We start from the raw sequence: 17,770 nt of genomic DNA, 5'->3' as shown, positions 1-17,770 counted from the left end.
AGGAATGCCTGCCACAAATAAGAATATGATGAAGAAGAAGAAGATGAAGAAGATGAAGAAGTAGAATATGATGAATGTAAAAAAAAAGAATAATACGAAGAAGGTGAAGAAGAAGAAGATGAAGAAGGTGAAGAAGAAGTGGATGAAAAAGATGCTGAGGATGATGAAGGAGAAAGTGTGGGAGAAGTAAAAAAGAAGGTGAAGAGCATGGAAGTAGTGAAACATAAATATCTGACAAAATATAAAAATACTTAACATAGTCAATATTTCCGTAACTCAGAACGTCTTAAAAAAAAAAATTAATTCCTGCTGTTCCATTTGATTGGGCTAAACCTCTATGCCTTTATTGTCTCCGCCACCTCCCCCAATACATTCTACATTATTCTTAGTTGTTTTCCTTCATGTAGAATTAACCTACAAGGAAAGAAAGGGTTTATTTTCATTCCGATATTTCTGTCCCATTGACTTGCATTGGTTTCCGGTATCGGAATCGGCGATATCCGATACTTTTTCGGTATCGGTCCGATCCAATCCGATCCGATATTTCCCGATATCGGAAGGTATCGCTCAACACTAGCCAAGAATAAAGCTGCTCAAAGAAAAAGGAAGGATATAAATAACCTACGCGTTACGCCAAGTGATTATGGCTTCATCAGGGGTATGAACATCAACTCAGACATGAACTTGCTTTCTTGTAATTTCCTTCTGTGTTCTTTTCCCAATAGGCTTAAGCAGGTGGCGCCCAAACTACAAGTGAAGAACATAGGAAAAGTTAGAACCAGATATACATTCATATATACACTGGGAAAATCGTGAAGGATCAGTCAACGATTCAATTAGTTAAAACACTTCTACCCAATAAGGGTATGTGCCCACGATGCAGAAATGAAGCAGAAAATTTCTGCAGCGTTTCTGCATCTCCCTTGCCAGAAAAAATGCATGCAGATTGTGCATTTGACTCGCCCCCTGGGCCGAGGGACACCCGGAACCGGGCTTCTGGGGGTTGTAGTCTCCGTGGCGGTGACCCGGGCCCGTGGCTCAGTGTGGTCAGGCCAATGGCGGTCTTTTGTGGGGGCTTTTATGGGATAATGTCCGACTACGCCACCCGTGGATTGCGGTCAGTGCGAACCGCCGCTGCAAGGCAGACCGCTGGGGCTGATGGTGTATGCAGCTGAGGTAGTGTGACTCCCGACGGGAAGAGTGAAGCCCCAGGGCAGTGTAGTAGACGGTGGGGGTTATGGTGCACGGGCGTCCCAGTACCAGTAGTGCTGCATACGGTGAGAAAGCACAGAGACAAGGCGTTGCAGTTCAAGCTTTTTACTCACAGTTCTCATCCAGTTCACTTGTGCACAGGTAGGACCGCCCGAGCCGTGCTGCTTCCACCAGGCAGGGGGCTCGGTCAACCCCCAGGTAATTCCAGAGTGTGGCACAGGACTCCCTTCTATCTTTTCGTCAGCCGTGCCCCACCAATGACACTACTTTTGTCCAGCTGCCTCTGATCTTCTCCTGGGAGGGCTGGGTACCCACTTCCCTGACCCTATGTGGTGTGCCTTTCTAGTAGGTGTAGTAAGGGGTCGCACCACTAAATGATTGCGACCACCGGTTCTTGGTTAAGGATTAGTCGCCTCCACCAACTTGGGATCCGGTACCCTGTTCTGCCAACCCGTCACCTGTAATCTCCTGGGTCCTTAGGGTTCCTTCTGCCTTCGTGTCTCTGGGCCTCTCTTGGTGTTCTGTTCCTTCTTACTTTCCTTTCTGTTCCTTTCTGTTTCTGTCCTTTCTTCTGGCTCTGGCCTTCACTCTAGGCCTGCCTCGTGGAGCTGGGCCCAGACTGAGCCACAGCTCCCTGTCAGCCCTCCTGGTTGAACTCCTTTTCTCTTCTCCTCCTGACTGAACTGACTCTACTCGACTAAGATGAAGACACCTTATATACCTACCTCTCTGTGTATGAGCCCAGGTGACTTCCAACCAATGGGCTCCTACCTATGCCCAGAAACCGTCCCCCCCTGCTCCTACATCACTGGGTGTGCTTCCCCCTCCCCACTCCAGCCAGGGACATGATTTGTCGTGCCTGCATTACTGTACTAATGGGAGCACCGTTGAGCTGTCCCTCGGAAATGGGGTGTGTGTGATGCATGCAGCTAACCGAGCCCCGATAGCATCACTTGGAAAGTGCTTGACAACTAGGTCACACTATATAAATCCATGCAAACAGCATGGATTTATATAGTGTGACTGTAAAAAATAAAGCTATACTTACCGATCCCCTGCCGCATGTGCTGCCGCGTGTGTTGTCGCGGTCCTTCCGGGTTGCCGGCATATCGCGAGACAGTCTGCGGTCACATGATCGCGACGTCATCTCAGGTCCTGGAAGATAAGCGCTGCCGGCCGGCCCGCGAGAAGGTAAATATAAACTTTATTTATTATTTTATTCTTTTTTTCACAGGTACAATGGTACCCAGGTCTGGATGAGAGTCTTCTCTCCTCCAGAACTGGGTACCATCCGCACATAGAAACGCATATAATCCACATGTACAAACGTATAGACACGGATTATATGCGTCTCAATGCAAGTCAATGGCGGCAATTCCGCTGCGCTTCCGCAAAATTAATGAACATGCTGCGGATTTTTGAGCGCCGCAGAAACGCTGCGGAATAATCCGCAGCATGTGCATTGACATTGCGGAATGCCATTGAGGACCATGTGGTGCAGATTACCAAGCGTTTTTAATGAGTTTCCACTGCGGAAATTCCGCAGTGGAAACGCATGAAAAACGCATCGTGGGCACGCAGCCGAAAGGTCTAGATTTTAGAGTATGTGGGTTGCCTTAAAAGGGTTATATAGCATCTATAAGAACTATGTTTTTTTTACTATGTAGTATCAACAGTGTAAAAAATTGGTTTCGATGACGAATGCTTCAGCAAAGGCACATGCTTGACAGCTGCTCCATTCATTCCCTAGGTAGCTGCTCGGCTTTTTCCGGTAGACTCCCAGCGGTCATGCATCTGACCTGCGGCACATATTTTGTAACAGGGATAAAAGTTCTCCATTGGGGATAAAAATTCCCCGTTCTGCCAATTGGTGCATGTTGCATCTTTGTGGACTTAAAGATATATTTTGTGCATTTTGGTTTCATTAAATATATTGCACCATTTGGCTTTTACAGACTATTTGTTTCCCTGCACATTCAACTTTGATGTGGTCAGTGGTCTTAAACCAGCTGAGATGAGGTCAGAAAAAGACATAAAAAAAGGTACTCTCCTTCTCTTGTTATAACAGTTCTCTCCTATTGAACTGTTATAATAAGCTCACTGATGGATTCTTAGACAGTGCAAGATAGAGACTACAAAAGGCAAACGGTGCAAAATTTTTAATCAAATCCAATTCCAAAAAATTATTTTTAGCTAAAAATGCATGCATTTAAGTATTTAAAAAAATTGTCTTTATTGATGGACAACCCCTATAGAGCAATTAGGGTCTATATCTGTAGCTAGTGCCGAAAACATTAGGAACCATATTTCAAATAAATGGGGTTGTCCGTGCTTTTATACTTTCTTATCACTGGTCAGTAATAGACCATGTTATACAGTCAAGGACCATGTTATACAGTTGACTTAGTCTTATGGCCACGTCACACGATAGATAATTGCTGCCAAGTATATAATGTTAAAAGGGGTTATCTAGGACTATTACATTTTTTTAACTATTGACCTAAGAACTAACAGGTAGGTAGTTGCTAACTACCAGTCTGTTGTGCCCTGCACCGATCTCTGCTGACACAGAGCGGTCACAGCAATTCAGCGGCTTCTGCTAATATCATGTCTACAGAGCAGCGGCTTCTCTTCTGCTCTGGTCTCTTGATGGATCGTGACTGCTGACGTCATGCTGATTGGCAGCCGACTCACAAGTTGCCTAACGTCGGTAGCCACGCCCCATCAACAGAGCAGCCTGGAAGAAGAAGAGCTGCTCTGTTGACTTGGAGCAGCTGAATCGCCGGCGACAGTGGTCGGTGACCTCTCCGAGCCGGCACCGGATACAACAGGCAGATAGTTGCCACTGTTAGTAACAACCTGCCTGTTAGTTTTTAGGCTTATAGTAAAAAGATAAAATAGTCCTGGATAAACCGTTTAAAGATCCAGCAACAAACCTTCCATTCACGATCTTTCATAAGCCTGATTTTTGGTTGGTCAGTCATGTAAGATTTACAAACAGTACCATTGGGGCTTCAGGACTGGAGAACGGAGACTCCTCATGAGATCTATTTTCTTTATTGACAGCGTCATCACCATTTCTGTGCGCAAACTTCTGCTTCAAGGCTTTGGCTATAATGGCTGCAGGGTCTGTGGGATCATTAAGTGAACATCTCTTCTTGTCTTTCCTGGTTTAGGGTTTCCCACCAGGGGATCTAAAGCGAAAAATCGGTGAAAATAAACATCACTGCCATTCTGTAATTGACAGGCTATAACTTAGCTCTTCATACAAACTACTTTTCGTTCATTGCTGCTATGTCTAATAAGATTTTTTTTACAGACTTTTTCTAAAAAAATGAATCAATCACCTGCTATCCATTTTCTGAAAAGACTTGTCTAAGATCCTATTAGTGGGGCTAATACAGCATATTTATAATTAGGGACAGACTACTCTGAAATGTTAAACCTAATATAATTATTGAAATCATGTTTGCATAAGTTAATTTTAACTTTGCAAGTTATCACCTATCTGTGAAGCCCAGCTGTGCTTGGTATCACAGACCCAGGAGGGTGTATTGAAGGATTCCTCCACAAGAGGCCCCCATAACCATTCACACATCTCCACCTTCCACCTCAGACCACCAGAGGGAGCTCCTTAGGGAGATATATAAGGGAAGGTGGAGCCAGGCAGCAGTTAGTCTAGACTGGAGACGACAGAAAGCAAACCTGTTGTGAGAGTTCCTGCAGTGCAAAAGCCTGAGAGAGGTCAGTCTGCAGTGGAGCACATTCTAGACTCACGTGTAGCTCAGTGAGGTGAGCTTTAGGTGTGCCGGCGCCATAAGATCGGTGAAACGCGGCACGCTGCCGTTAGTGTGAGTAGCCTATTGAGGGTCCGAGTAGGCCGAAGGCGAAGAGTAGAGAGTTAGTTCATAGGGGGCAGAGGAGCTTAACTAGCTCACCCCGAAGAAGAAGTAGTTACCGGACACCGGGTCCGAAGCTTGCCAGGATCTCCACGACCCAGTAAGATAAACTGGAATCCCTGGAGAACTACAGGTCCCAGGATCGCTAAAGTGCTGATACGTACCAGAGCCAGGAGACACATAGGCCCCGTAGGTTGGGAGCGTGCACTCCAAGAGAAGGCCCTACCACAAGGTCAGCCAGCGCAGGACAGAGACAAAGTTAGGCCTAGCTCCAGGCAGGTCAGAAACTTACTACGCAGAAGCCAGAACCAGGAGGCCCAAAACCTGCTCATTGGGGAGGATCCGGACATACACCCTTCACCCTACAGTGCTCCGGGCAGTGCCTGAAATTCCACCAGTAAAAGGTACTGAAGTGACTATTGTGTCCGTCCCTGTTCTTGATCTGGCCCGGCGGAGTCTCTTTGTCCTGCATCCCCGTTCCTATACTGCCCTGAGGCCCAGCTCTACCTGTGGGGAGCTATACCATCAAGCTGCCTTATCACCAGCCTCAGTGGACTGCGGAGCGCTGGTGATCCTCACCAGAAGCCACAGGTGGCGTCACGAACTCTTTCTTTTACAAGACCAACCCTTTTAAAAGAGAGGCTCAGAGTACGGGCCCGGGAGCCGACCACCGCGACATCCCTAAAGGCCCGGGTACCGAGTCATCCCCATTCCCCTGGGCTAGTCATCTCTTTCCTGGCGTCACAAACAGGATCACGTGCCCACTGCAATGACACCGTGTTTTGCCCGTTGCCACCGGGTACTGTGCGCCTTTATTTTGAACTGTGTACGAAAAGTTGTGGTGAAGATAGCCGCCATTGTTGGGCCGTTGAGCGAGAAGAAGGGCGTAACCGCGGGAAAATAAGGGGCGTACCTGCAAAAGAGCACGAAGTCCCGGACACACCCCACGCCTTGATGTCAAATCAGGAAGCGCCAGGTCCTGTACGGAGCGTCGCTGAACGCTCTGACGTAGGATGCAAGCGACGCAAGGTCCTGAAGACAACCGTCACCTGCGGAGCTGCAGCCTACCGGAAGAAAAACCAGAAGGTAGGCCACGGTTAACTAGGGGGGCGCTAAGATGTCCGTCGAACAGCAGAACGCCGACCTACCGGTCAACGTCCCCAATAATGGGCAGGCCGAAGCCGCCGCTCCACCAGCAGCGCCTGTAACACCTGTTATTCCTATGACTTTACCGTACATTCCTGGAGAAAAGTGGCTCCGCCAGTACAACGGCAAACCAGATACCCTGTCTGGATTTAAGCGGAAGATATGTGGTATTTTGGACATGTACTCTATGACCGGCAAACAAAGAGCTGCCGTTGTATTAGGACAGCTGACCGGTGCTGCGGAGCGGGAAGTGGAAACATGGTCGGCCGCAGACCGGGGATAGTGTCCGCAATATTCCAAAAACTACATACTGTCTTTGAGGACCTTACTGAGGCGGACCTCCGGATGAGGTTCTACAGCTGCTCCCAACAACCAGAGGACTATGTTCGTGACTACGCCTGGCATCTTCAAGGGGCCCTGCGGGCTCTGAACCAGGTTAGTCCGACCAGCTTTGAGAATGAGAACAAAATGCTGAAGGAACAGTTTGTCCGGGGACTGAAGTCTCCAGAGGAGAGCAGGACTGTGCGTTGGTGGTCCCTGGATCATCCAGATGCCACCTTTGACAATCTAAAGGACATGGCTATAAAAGGACTACAGCCCCTGGAGACAAATGCCATCCAATGTTACCAGGGTGGGGCAACCCCAGAGCCTGCAACGCCCACCTTTTCTCCAGTGACTGCTGAAGCTAAGGTTCCAACAACGTCCCCTAAAGACCTGGACAGTCTGCGCTCAGAGGTGCGTCAGTTGAGTAAAACCCTGACCACCGTGCTGAGTGCCCTGCAGCTGCGGACGGAGCCTGAGGGAGGAGGGAAGATCCTGCTAGCTGATAGCCCTGAGGATGTCCCCTGGATGCGGAGGAGGAGGAGGCCAACACCACCCTCGCCGAGGACCAGTGACCAACGCCGTCCACCAAGGGAACCGATCTGTTACCGATGCCATAAGACCGGACACATCGCCCTGAATTGTCCCTTAAACGAGAAAACCCTGGGTCCGAAGGCCGCCACCCAGGAGTAGACTCACCAGGTCCATCAGACTGGTACAACAGGTTCGTCGGAGGAAGACCTTTCCTGTCCATTGTATTGGACGGGATCCCGATGCATGCCCTGCTGGACACAGGATCTCAGGTAACCATCATACCTGAAGTCCTCTACAAGAGGTACTGGTCCATGGACGATCTGCGTCCGCCAGCTCCAAATTTGTCTGTATATGCATCAAATGGACTCCCCCTTAACCTACTCGGGGTTAAGAATGTGACTGTAAGGTGGGGAGAGTGGAGCTGAAGGACCAGGGACTTATTGTAGTGGAGACTAACCCTGATGACAGCAACCCATATATGGTACTAGGCACTAATGTTGTTGGTAACTGTTTGGGAGAGGTTGTGTTCTTGCTCCAAGAGATCGCTGACACTGCCAGACCGAGACAGAGGAGGGCGCTGCAGAGAGAGATCCGCGTCTTGATGTATCAACAGCAAGTACAATTAACAGATGGTGAAATCGGTAACGTGAGGGTAACAGACCCTATACCCATTTTTGTTCCCCCAATGAGTGAAATGCTCATCTGGTGTAGAGCTGCCATAGGTCTTAGAGGACAGAGCTACCAGGCGGTAGTAGAACCCCCTTGCTCTGAGCACAGACCCACGCTCTTAACCGCCAGGGGGGTGGTAGATGTACGTAATGGGAGGGTGCCTGTCCGTCTTCTTAACCTAGGGGAAGATGAGGTCAAACTGCCACGTTATGCCACTGTTGCTAAACTACATGCTGTCAACAACAACTGTATCCATGTGGCGGAGTCCTTAACTTCACCAGAAAAAGTGGAAGATAATGACCCTGCAACCCAGGTGGAGGATTGGTGTCAACAGCTCCATGTTGGGACAGACACCACTCCTGCCCATCAAAAACAGGGTGTACACCGGGTGGTTCAAGAATACTCGCAGGTGTTCAGTAAACATCCACTTGACTTTGGGAGGGTTAAGGGGGTTCAACATCATATCTCCACAGGCAACCATTCCCCAATTAAAGAACGTTATAGGCCTATACCCCCAGCTCACTACCAGAAGGCAAAAGAAATGCTGCATGACATGAGGAAGGCGGGAGTAATTAGGGATAGTTGTAGTCCCTGGGCGGCTCCCCTAGTGCTGGTTAGGAAAAAGGATGGGAGCATGAGAATGTGTGTAGATTACCGTCAAGTAAATCGCATTACACATAAAGATGCATACCCTTTACCACGCATAGAAGAGTCCCTAGCTGCCTTAAAGTCTGCAAATTACTTTTCTACCCTTGACCTCACTAGTGGTTACTGGCAGGTCGCTGTGGCTGAGGAGAATCGGGAGAAGACGGCCTTCACCACCCCGATGGGACTCTGCGAGTTCAACAGCATGCCGTTTTGACTCCAAAATGCCCCCGGAATGTTCCAGAGACTGATGGAGTGCTGCCTGGGACACCGCATCTTCGAGACTGTGTTACTTTACCTGGATGACGTAATTGTGTACTCCAGAACGTACGAGGACCACCTGAAACACCTGGCAGAGGTATTTGAGTCACTGTCCCGGTACGGGATGAAGTTGAAGCCCTCAAAGTGCCACCTGCTCAAGAGAAAGGTACAGTACCTGGGGCACATTGTCAGTCCGGAAGGGGTAGCACCAGACCCGGAGAAAGTTACTGCCATCCAGAAGTGGCCGGAGCCGAAGAACCTCAAGGAGGTGCGTCAGTTCTTGGGACTAGTCGGATACTACCGGAGGTTTGTAAAGGACTACACTAAGAAGGCAGCTCCTCTGCAAGACCTCCTGGTAGGGCAGTCCCCCAAAAGCAAAAACCCTCCATTCCACTGGGGTAAAGAACAGGCTGAATCATTTCAAGAGATGAAGGAGATCCTGACAGGTGATGAGATCCTAGCCTACCCTGACTACAGCCAAACATTCCTGCTGTATACAGATGCCAGCAATGAAGGCCTGGGCACTGTCTTAAGTCAGAAGCAGAATGGCCAGGAGAAAGTCATCGCGTATGCAAGCAGGAAGCTCCGCCCGACCGAGAGGAACCCAGAGAACTATAGCAGCTTCAAGTTGGAGTTCCTGGCCTTGGTCTGGGCCATCACAGAAAAGTTCAAGCACTACCTAGCCTCCAGCAAGTTTACTGCCTACACTGACAATACCCCCTTAACTCATCTTCAAACAGCCAAGCTGGGAGCCATGGAATAGCGATGGATGGCTCGGCTGTCAAACTACCAATTCACCATAAAGTACCGGGCGGGCCGCAAGAACGCCAACGCCGATGCCCTGTCCAGGATGCCTCACCAGTCAGACACAGAAGAAGAAGTGGATGACCTGGAAGAGGTTGAACTACCTGCCTTCCACCGGAATGGGATGGCCCACGAGCTACGAGCCTCCAGGAAGCAACGCGGTAAGACGTTAAACCCCTTGCCTCACCACAGCTGGAAAGAGACCCAGGACAGCGACCCGGTTGTCAGCCGTATCAAGGAGCTGATAACCCAAGAAGGTTCCTCCCTGGAGAAGGATGCGGCTCTCCAAGCAAAGCAGCTGTGGAATGAGAGAAGCCGGCTGTTTATCTACCGTGAGAAGTTGTGCCGGAGGTACGTCAATCCCAAAACCCTCGAGATGGTGTGGCAGATAGTGGTCCCCAAGACGGACATCCAGATGGTGTTGGAGGCCTACCACGATCAGGCGGGGCACTTTGGCTAGAAAAAGCTAGAGACCCTGTTGAAGTGTCGATTCTACTGGGTGGGGATGCGCAGCTTCATTGAGAGGTGGTGCAGAGACTGTGGACCCTGTAGCCTCAGAAGAAAAGACTACAGCAGCCAGAAGGCACCCCTGCAACCCATCAAGACGACTCGCCCTCTGGAGATCGTGGCCCTGGACCATGTCAAGTTGTCACCCAGTCAGTCAGGATACTCCTATGCCCTGACCATGGTGGATCACTACTCCAGGGTCCTGGTGGTCTCCCCTATCAAAGACCTGACAGCAGAGATAGCAGCTAAGACGTTCCAGGCGTACTTCTGCAGGTCCCATGGATAGCCTGGACAGGTACTGACTGACCAAGGCACGGCCTTTGAGGCTGAATTGTTCAAAGAGTTCTGCCATCTGTACGGGTATAAAAAGATCAGGACTACACCGTACCACCCCCAAACTAACGGTCTCTGTGAAAAGATGAATAACATCATCATCGATCTACTGAAGACCATACCACTAGAAGAGAGAAGCCAGTGGCCAGACCTACTACCTGACCTAGTGGATCTGTATAATCACATACCAGTAAGTTCCACCAATTGCACTCCGGCATATCTCATGCATGCAAGACCAGGGAAGTTGCCCATGGACCTGAAGCTTGGTGTGGTAGAACCTGAAGCTGATGTGACCACTGAGGACTGGGACACGACCAGACAGGAGCAGTACAGGAGAGTCCAAGCCTGTGTCGAAGACAGTCTCACTCGGGTGAGGGATAAACAAGAGGCACAATACAACAGAAGTGCACCAGCAGAACCCTTCACACCAGGAGAAGTGGTATTGAAAAGGAAGCGGAGGAAACACAAGCTTGATGACCAGTGGGAGAGAGAACCCTACACTGTGTTGAATTCAAGGTTTGACAACAGGAAGACGTGTTTGATCAGCAAAGATGGAGGAAGAACAACTGCGACAATATCTAGGGACCACCTGAAGTTGTGTCCACATCTACTAAAGACTCAGGAAGAAGTGTCTTTCACAACCCAGGAAGAACCTAAAGAAACAGTGATACACACTGACCTTGGAGACTTCCCAGCGGATTGGCCTCAAATAGGAGGTGCAGTAATCATTCCAGTACTCCAATTCTATGAACAGCCAGAAAACCCTCCACAGCAAGTTGAACCTGTAAGTGCTGCAGAAGAGCCAGCTCAAGAAGTATCCCCGGATGAAGGATCCCCGGCAGGAGCGGAGCAAGAGGGCCCAGCCAATGGTAGACTTGCCAGTCCAAGAGAGAGGTTAAGGCAATTTTACAACATGGTTACATGTAAAACTGGTAGGGTAACTGAGGATACAGATACTGACACTCCACTAACCACAGCACTATGCAGATCAGTACGCAGCACAAGAGGTAAACCTCCTGCTAGGTACACTGAGTAAAGTAGCAAAATTTCAGAGAATGTAGATAGTTACCCCTGGGGTATTGAGTATTAAATTGTAATGTATTGCATAACTGTTTGTTTTCATGCATGCTTATCAATTTGTGCTTTTTCCTATTAATTCTTTATTTGCATAATGAACTGCATGGCTGAGGACTGTGTGCAGCCCAAAAACTCTTATTGTATATAATTGCGCTCCCTGGAGTGCCCCTTTCAGGTGACCTCAGAAGGAAAACCTATCTGGAGTGGCTCTTTTGGAGGTGCAACTCGGATCTTCATGCCCTGCAGCCACCCCAGGGCCTGCGTAGAGGGTTTAGGACAGGTCCCTCAAAACTACCAAAGTACTCTACCTTGTGAGATGGACATCCTGTATGGGAACCTCACCATAGGAGACTTGGATTCTGAGGACACTCTGTATTTGTATTGTTTCTGCAACGTTTAAGATCCGTGCCTCCCATAAAGGGAAGAGTGTTCTAGTATTGCTTATGTTTCCTATTGTTACTGTTGTTATAAAATGTACTTCAGCCCGGGAGTGCTGAGTTTAACTAGGGGGGGGAATGTGAAGCCCAGCTGTGCTTGGTATCACAGACCCAGGAGGGTGTACTGAAGGATTCCTCCACAAGAGGCCCCCATAACCATTCACACATCTCCAACTTCCACCTCAGACCACCAGAGGGAGCTCCTTAGGGAGATATATAAGGGAAGGTGGAGCCAGGCAGCAGTTAGTCTAGACTGGAGACGACAGAAAGCAAACCTGTTGTGAGAGTTCCTGCAGTGCAAAAGCCTGAAAGAGGTCAGTCTGCAGTGGAGCACGTTCTAGACTCACGTGTAGCTCAGTGAGGTGAGCTGTAGGTGTGTCGGCGCCATAAGATCGGTGAAACACGGCACGCTGCCGTTAGTGTGAGTAGCCTATTGAGGGTCCGAGTAGGCCGAAGGCGAAGAGTAGAGAGTTAGTTCATAGGGGGCAAAGGAGCTTAACTAGCTCACCCCGAAGAAGAAGTAGTTACTGGACCCCGGGTCCGAAGCTTGCCGGGATCTCCACGACCCAGTAAGATAAACTGGAATCCCTGGAGAACTACAGGTCCCAGGATCGCTAAAGTGCTGATACGTACCAGAGCCAGGAGACACATAGGCCCCGTAGGTCGTGAGCGTGCTCTCCAAGAGAAGGCCCTACCACAAGGTCAGCCAGCGCAGGACAGAGGCAAAGTTAGGCCTAGCTCCAGGCAGGTCAGAAACTTACTACGCAGAAGCCAGAACCAGGAGGCCCAAAACCTGCTCATTGGGGAGGATCCGGACATACAACCTTCACCCTACAGTGCTCCTGGGAGTGCCTGAAATTCCACCAGTAAAAGGTACTGAAGTGACTATTGTGTCCATCCCTGTTCTTGATCTGGCCCGGCGGAGTCTCTTTGTCCTGCATCCCCGTTCCTATACTGCCCTGAGGCCCAGCTCTACCTGTGGGGAGCTATACCATCATGCTGCCTTATCACCTGCCTCAGTGGACTGCGCAGCACTGGTGATCCTCACCAGAAGCCACAGGTGGCGTCACAAACTCTTTCTTTTACAACACCAACCCTTTTAAAAGAGAGGCCCAGAGTACTGGCCCGGGAGCCGACCACCGTGACATCCCTAAAGGCCAGGCTAAAGGCCCGGGTACCGAGTCATCCCCATTCCCCTGGGCTAGTCATATCCACAGGATAAGCCTGCTGATCGCAGGAGGTCCGCATGGAAGACCCCCACCATGAATGGGGCTTGGAAGAGGCACATTATATTTGAGCCTTCTCAAGCATTCACGCCACTGCTACATTCATTATATGTGGGACTTCCAGAGAAGGGTACAGCATTGTTAACCCCATTCATGACCTTGCAATTTTCTGTTTTTGCCCTTTCATTTTTTTCTACTCTTATTCCCAGAGCCAAGTTTTTTATTTTTTGTCAATATACAGTACAGACCAAAAGATTGACACACCTTCTCATTTAAAGATTTTTCTGTTTTTTCATGACTATGAAAATTGTACATTCACACTGAAGGCATCAAAACTATGAATTAACACATGTGAAATTATATACCTAACAAAAAAGTGTGAACCAACTGAAAATATGTCTTATATTCTAGGTTCTTCAAAGTAGCCACCTTTTGCTTTGATGACTGCTCTGCAAACTCTTGGCATTCTCTTGATGAGCTTCAAGAGGTAGTCACCGTCAATGGTTTTCACTTCACAGGTGTGCCCTGTCAGGTTTAATCAGTGGGATTTCTTGCCTTATAAATGGGGTTGGGACCATCAGTTGTGTTGTGAAGAAGTCTGGTGGATACATAGCTGATAGTCCTACTGAATAGACTGTTAGAATTTTTATTATGGCAAGAAAAAAGCAGCTAAGTAAAGAAAAACGAGTGGCCATCATTACTTTAAGAAATGAAGGTCAGTCAGTCCGAAAAATTGGGCAAACTTTGAAAGTGTCCCCAAGTGCAGTTGCAAAAACCATCAATCGCTACAAAGAAACTGGCTCGCATGAGGACTTCCCCAGGAAAGGAAGACCAAGAGTCACCTATGCTTCTGAGGATAAGTTTATCCGAGTCACCAGCCTCAGAAATCACAGGTTAACAGCAGCTCAGATTAGAGACCCGGTCAATGCCACACAGAGTTCTAGCAGCAGACACTTCTCTTCAACAACTGTTAAGAGGAGACTTTGGGCAGCAGGCCTTCATGGTAAAATAGCTGCTAGGAAATCACTGCTAAGGACAGGCAACAAGCAGAAGAGACTTGTTTGGGCTAAAGAACACAAGGAATGGACATTAGACCAGTGGAAATCTGAGCTTTGGTCTGATGAGTCCAAATTTGAGATCTTTGGTTCCAACCACCGTGTTTTTGTGCGACGCAGAAAAGGTGAAAGAATGGACTCTACATGCCTGGTTCCCACCGTGAAGCATGGATGAGGAGGTGTGATGGTGTGGGGGTGCTTTGCTGGTGACACTGTTGGGGATTTATTCAAAATTGAAGGCATACTGAACAAGCATGGCTATCACAGCATCTTACAGCGGCATGCTATTCCATCTGGTTTGCGTTTAGTTGGACCATCATTTATTTTTCAACATGACGATGAACCCAAACACACCTCCAGGCTGTGTAAGGGCTATTTGACCAAGAAGGAGAGTGATGGGGTGCTACACCAGATGACCTGGCCTCCACAGTCACCAGACTTGAACCCAATCAAGATGGTTTGGGGTGAGCTGGACCGCAGAGTGAAGGCAAAAGGGCCAACAAGTGCTAATCATCTCTGGGAATTCCTTCAAGATTGTTGGAAGACCATTTCCGGTGACTACCTCTTGAAGCTCATCAAGAGAATGCCAAGAGTGTGCAAAGCAGTTATCAAAGCAAAAGGTGGCTACTTTGAAAAACCTAGAATATAAGACATATTTTCAGTTGTTTCACACTTTTTTGTTAAGTATATAATTCCACATGTGTTAATTCATAGTTTTGATGTCTTCAGTGTGAATGTACAATTTTCATAGTCATGAAAATACAGAAAAATCTTTAAATGAGAAGGTGTGTCCAAACTTTTGGTCTGTACGGTACCTTTTTTTTTTGCGGGACAAGTTGTTCTTTTGATTGACACCATTTATTTTACCATATCGTGTACTGGAAAACGGGAAAAAAATTCCAAGTGCGGTGAAATTGCAAAAAAGTGCATTTCCACAATTGTAATTTTTTTATTTTATTTACCATGTTCACTAAATGCTAAAGCTGACCAGCCATTATGATTCCCAGGTCAGTACGAGTTCATAGATACCAAACATGTATTGGTTCTTTTATATGTGAGTGGTGAAAAAAAAAATCAGAAGTTTGTAAAAAAAAAAATTAAAAAAAATCGCTTATGTCGCCATTTTCCGAGACCCGTAGCATCTCCATTTTTCGGGATCTAGGGCCAGGTTAGGGCTTATTTTTTGCGCCCTCAGCGGACGTTTTTATTTATATAATTTTGAGGTAGATACAATGTTTTGATCGCCTGTTATGTTTGCGGAGGCAAAAAAAGAAAAACATAATTCTGGAGTTTAGATTTTTTTTGTCGTTACGCCGTTTACCGATCTGATTAATTTACTTTATATTTTGATAGATCAGAGATTTCTGAATACAGCGATACCAAATATGCGTATATTTTTTTAATGGTTTTATTTTCAATAGGGCAAAAGGGCGTGATTTAAACCTTTATGTTTTTTAAAACTTTTTTTACTTTTTACTGGCAGCAATAGTCCTCTTAGGAGACTTGAAGCTGCAATCATCTGATTACCTGTGCTACACATAGCAGGGCTTCAGCACTGCTATGTATAGCAGAAATCACAATCTCCTATGAATGCCGGCCACAGGGGATCTACAATGACAGCCAGGGGTCTTCTGCAGACCCCCGGCTGTCATGACAACACATTGGCACCCCGCAATCACATGACAGGGACGCCTATGGGTGTGTCTTGTGACGAGCTTCTGGCAGGTGTGTATTAAATGCCACTGCTAGTGATTGACAGCGGTATTTAACTGGTTAACAGCTGCGGGTGGATCTCGGATCCGCCTGCGGCTGTTAAAGGCACATGACAGCTCATGAGATCAGCAGTCATGTGCAGGGAAAGATGCAGGCTCAGTGACAGATTTTTTTTTTTTTTACAGTTTTCTCCTTCATTCTATTTCACGCATGTCTGTAATAAAAAATATATATTTAAAGAAAATCTATAAAATGACCTTTCGACCGCCCGAAGCTTGATGGAATTCATGCCTTTTAACACATCCATCATACTGGGGAGCTGATCCACACTGCCTTTCTCTGAAGCCTCACTTTCCGTCGGGCTGCATTTGTGAGAAGCTTTACGTTCTCTTATAATATCAAGTGCAGATTTTAGTTGGGAAGATGGGACTGGGGGTGGTGGAGGAGGAGGAGGAGGAGGAGGAGGAGGGGGCAGCGGAGCTACTGGGGTTGTAAATTGCAAAAACTGTGCGGAAAGTGGTGGAGAAGCTGAAGATGGGGGTGAGAGGGCATTACCTGGGCAGCTAAATGAGCACATTGATTCTGTATCTGAGAAACAAAAACGAGATCAAATCATACCAAATACATAGCAAAAGCTTGACCTATTTAACCCATTAAGTGATTTATAAGGATTACAAAAACAATGGCTTACGAGACTGTGCGGCTTGTGACGGTTGTAGGGCAACAATGGCAGCAATCTGTACTCTCTGCTGCAGCAGCTCATCTTCCAAAGCTGAAAGGCATGATCGTCTGCAGGAAGGAGACTCTTTTCACACACTCTCTTGGCCAACATCATAGTCAGAAATCCTGAGTCTGAATTATTCGGGTCCATTGACTTGTTGGATGGAAGATCGTGTCTGATGTTACTAAAGGGAATCTGTCACCAGGTTTATGCTACCTCATCTGAGAGCAGCATGATGTGGGGGCCGAGACCCCGAATCCAGTGATGTTACTGGGCTCCTTGCTGTAGTTTTGATAAATCATTGTGACGCGCCCCCTGGGCCATGTTGTGCTGCGTTGCGCATGCGGGGGATACCCGGAGCCGGATCTGACAGGGGTAGTAGTCCTCGTGGCGGTGACCCGGTCCGTGCCCAGAGTGGTCAAACTAAGAGGCAGTGCGCGGCATTAAGATGTTATAGAGTTCGACTACGCCACCCGTTGATTGCAGCTATGAAGCCGCCGCTGCAGGGCAGACCGCTGAGGCCGGTGGTGTGGTTGTGCAGCGTGGATGGTATAACCCCCAACGGGAGAGGTATAGCCTCAGGGCAGCTGGTGAAGCAGGGAATGATGATAGTGGTAGTGGTGTGACAAGGAAGCTCAGAGACGTGCATTGCAGTTTTCACAGCTTTACTCACAGTTGGTATTCAGATCACTTCGGCCAAGAGTGACCACCCGAGCCGTGCTGCGTCCACCAGGTGCGGGACTCGGCCAACTCCCAGGCAGTTCCAGAGCGTGGTCCTGAGCTCCCCTCTCTTCCTTCCTACTGGCCGTCCCCACCAGGGATCCACCTTTGTCCAGCTCCCTCGGGCCTTCTGGTGGTGAAACCTTTCCCGGCTTCCCTGACCCTATACGTGGTATGCCTTCCTGGTGGATATGGCGAGGGGTCGCGCCAAAACTTGTCCACGACCTCTGGTTCCTGGCTGAGGATAATTGGCCTCCACCAGTTTGGGATCCGGTACCCTGTTCTGCCAACCCTTCACCCGTTAACTCGTGGGATCTCAGGGTTCCCTCTTCTCTTGCATCTCTGGGCCTCTCCTGGTGTTTCTGTTCCTCCTTCTTCTCCTTTCTCTCTCTCTCTGCTTCAGGCCTCCTCTCCAGGCCTGGCTCTGGAGCTGGGCCCAGACTGAGCCACAGCTCCCTGTCAGCCCTCTCTGGCTGAGCTCCTGTCTGCA

At 48.3% G+C, this 17,770-nt stretch overlaps 1 pseudogene; it reads right to left on the bottom strand.

Annotated features, from left to right (window-relative positions):
- Positions 1–672: 672 nt before the first annotated feature.
- Positions 673–16,862, bottom strand: LOC141175987 (mitochondrial fission regulator 2-like; annotated as a pseudogene).
- Between the last annotated feature and the right edge of the window lie 908 nt (positions 16,863–17,770).

This window comes from Phyllobates terribilis, unplaced genomic scaffold (genome assembly GCF_046119375.1).
Source record: "Phyllobates terribilis strain yellow unplaced genomic scaffold, ASM4611937v1 Scaffold_15__1_contigs__length_34870131, whole genome shotgun sequence".
NCBI lineage: Eukaryota > Metazoa > Chordata > Amphibia > Anura > Dendrobatidae > Phyllobates > Phyllobates terribilis.
The sequence above is the reverse complement of the archived record's forward strand: the minus strand, read 5'-3'. Positions and strand labels throughout refer to the sequence as shown.